A 2,995-nucleotide genomic window follows, 5' to 3' on the forward strand; every position below is an offset into this window, starting at 1 on the left:
TCAAGTCTTGTGAACCAGTATGTTCCATCTTCATAGCTAAACAGTTGTTGCAACAACTTGCCTGAAGATGGCAGTGTTGGTACATCAATCTGTTTGTATAATCACTTATCCCGTGAACATGTGTGGCAACTGTCCATATTTACTTCACAAGCAAATCAAAAGCATCACTAGTTATAGTAATTAACAAGGTGTATTTCTGCCAGATAAATGCAGATAACAATGCAATATCTAAAGCAGTGACAGCCTGAAGTCTCTCTGTGGCTGACCTCCCCCTCCTAATAAAGTGAAAGGTGTGGGGAGCTTGTCATTGGTGGCCTCTGCAGTGGTTAGCAGTATGATGTAAAACAGGGTCTCTGCAGTGCTTTCAGGCCCCCTGTCAGGTGTGTGGCTGGTAGAAGGTCCCGTGGGATCCCAACGGACTCGCTCCTGTCTGAGAGTGCCACTAAGTAGACTGGCTACATCGCTCCCAGCTGAACAAAATGACAGCTGCACTGACAAGTCACCTTTTCTATGTCTCTCTCTCTCTCTCTCTCTCTCTCTCTCGCTATATATGTGTATGAGTCTGTTCACTCCAGTCACAATGTCACATGTATCTGTGTGCGTGAGCTGAATACACACATGTGCTCCCACGGGGTGCAGCAGCATGCTTATGCAGAGGTAATGACCACTAAACTCTGCACAGCTAATTAGATTAGCTTTGTCTTTTTGCAGCGGTGGTGATTTTTATTATAAATTCAGAGCAGACAATAGGCTTGTGTGCAGAGAATGGAGAGGTGACAGCACCACAGACCTGCTCAGGAGGACAGCCCACCAACTCAAACTGGGTGTGTGGAGGGGGGGACCTCTTGCCTGAAGATGTGTGGGGGTACATGTGTGTTCATGCATATCCACATATGCTAATGAGGCATGTGCACGTGTCCTGTTTGAAAGTGCTCTGTCGCAGCATTCCCCTGCATGGCTTCAAACACTGATGCAGTCAGCGCTGCAGATCTTCGCTTTCACATATTCAAAACAGGTTGTGAAACTCTGAATTGTTGAAGTACGGGCTTTTTTTTTTTTTTTTTACAAATGTGTGGATGGATTGCCATGCCCGTTTTACCACTGAGTCCAACAAAACAAACGATTTTTTTCATGAATCCATTTTTAGGCTCTCCTTTAGACTTGTTGGTAAATACATTCTGCAGGAAAAAAAATGAAAGAACAGTTCACTGAATAAATAAACAACTTTAAATTCCAAGTAACTCAACATCTAAAAGTATTTAAAATGTGGTTTCTGAGAGTGGTGTGTTTGGGAGACTCCTGATCTCAGTATTGATAGTGATCCTTTAAATAAGCAACATTTCAACCCTGAAGCTAATGTAAGAGGCCACATGTCACATTGATTTGAAGAAGTTTTTTTGTTGGGTTTTGGGAAGCTATAAATCTAACATCTGCCTGTTGTGGCGCAAACACACCTGCAACTCCTTCTCTGTTGTAGCCACAGATTTATATTTGTTCTTAATTATGTGACTTAAAAAAAAGAAGTACTTACTAAATAGTAAGCTGCTTGTGATATAACAAACTTTTAGTCAATATGTCTACAGTGCAGCCTATACACAAATCCACTGTGCAGTCCGAAGGCTAAATGTTTCCTGATTCATCGAGTTGCCCCAAAATACAGTTGCCATGCAAAGTAGACGTGCTCAGCACATGATGCCAATAGGTCCCTGTATCATAAAAGCATTGTTGGTGAGTCCAGTGTATTGAAAGGTTTACACTACTTGTTTCAGTCTGACCTGTCCAGGAGTAGGCTATTGATTCTGCTTCTAATGGTCTGTGACTCTGGTCCACTGGCTGTTAACCTTGAGCCACTGTAGCTAGTGACAGCACTGACACCTTTAAGCCTTGGCTAGCTCTCTGCTCCATATTGTGTGACCCCAGAGAGGTCAAATGGCATAGAAACATTGGTAGCCAGTGATGTCGCTCCTTTTCAGGGTCAGTTTTCAGCTGAACACAACCACAATTGTTCAGAAATGTACAAGATCAAAGTCTCGTTTTTTCCACAAGCTTTATCTCCATTTAATCTAATTAGTATGCATATTGTTTGAAACATAAAGCAGCAGAAAGGAAGATGGCCCCTCTGGGAGGAGCCCATCTGCTTCTGACCAAGTCAGCGTGTCTTTCTGCAGCGACAGCTCAAACCAACCCCACCTTATGTCTGTGATCTCATGCTTGACTTTCTATTCCCTCTGTTGAGTAATTAAAATAAAGTCGCTAAAATCCCTTTAAACTATTTTATACGTTAGAATGAACTAAATTGTGAAATTGGAATGCGACAATATGAAATCCCAATCAGGGTTTCTTTCCTAAGCAGAATGCCCAGAGCCAAACACAAATGGAAGTATTGAGGGAGATATGCTCCAGTGGAGGCAAATTACAGATAAATCAGAAGCTGCTCATGCATTTTAAGTGCCACATTATACAGAATCCATTAGTAGCAATAGGAGTTCAGCACCACTTGAGATATTAAATCTCTTTGCCTGCAACTCAGTAGAACCAGGAAGAGTCAATATCAGAGAAGCCCAGCTGCACTGGCAATAGATAAGGGATGAGAGCTAAAAGAGTGATGCACGAGTTATACACAAACAACTGTGGTGTGATAACAGGACAGGCTGGAGAGACTGACGTGTAGCTTGTTTTACAGCAAGACAATTCACCAGGGGCAAGAGAAGGAGCAAGGTAAACGATCTGGAAGTCTGAGGTTAATTGAATGGTTAATAACATCCTAATCAATTTATCTGAAAATGTCTCAAGGTCTCCCACATTTCAAGCCAATACTGACCACTGATTTATTGAGGGGCCACAAAGATTTAAAAAGAAATATGTTCATGTCTGTCCTTGTGGCTTTGTGTCTTTGTGTGTGTTCACAATGTGGTGGAAACATACTTTTCTCAAGGCTGAGACATTTTTCTTCATCACTCAATTGTCAGAAATGGAAACGAGCTGACGTATCAGT

The sequence above is a fragment of the Pseudoliparis swirei genome, chromosome 22 (genome assembly GCF_029220125.1).
Source record: "Pseudoliparis swirei isolate HS2019 ecotype Mariana Trench chromosome 22, NWPU_hadal_v1, whole genome shotgun sequence".
NCBI lineage: Eukaryota > Metazoa > Chordata > Actinopteri > Perciformes > Liparidae > Pseudoliparis > Pseudoliparis swirei.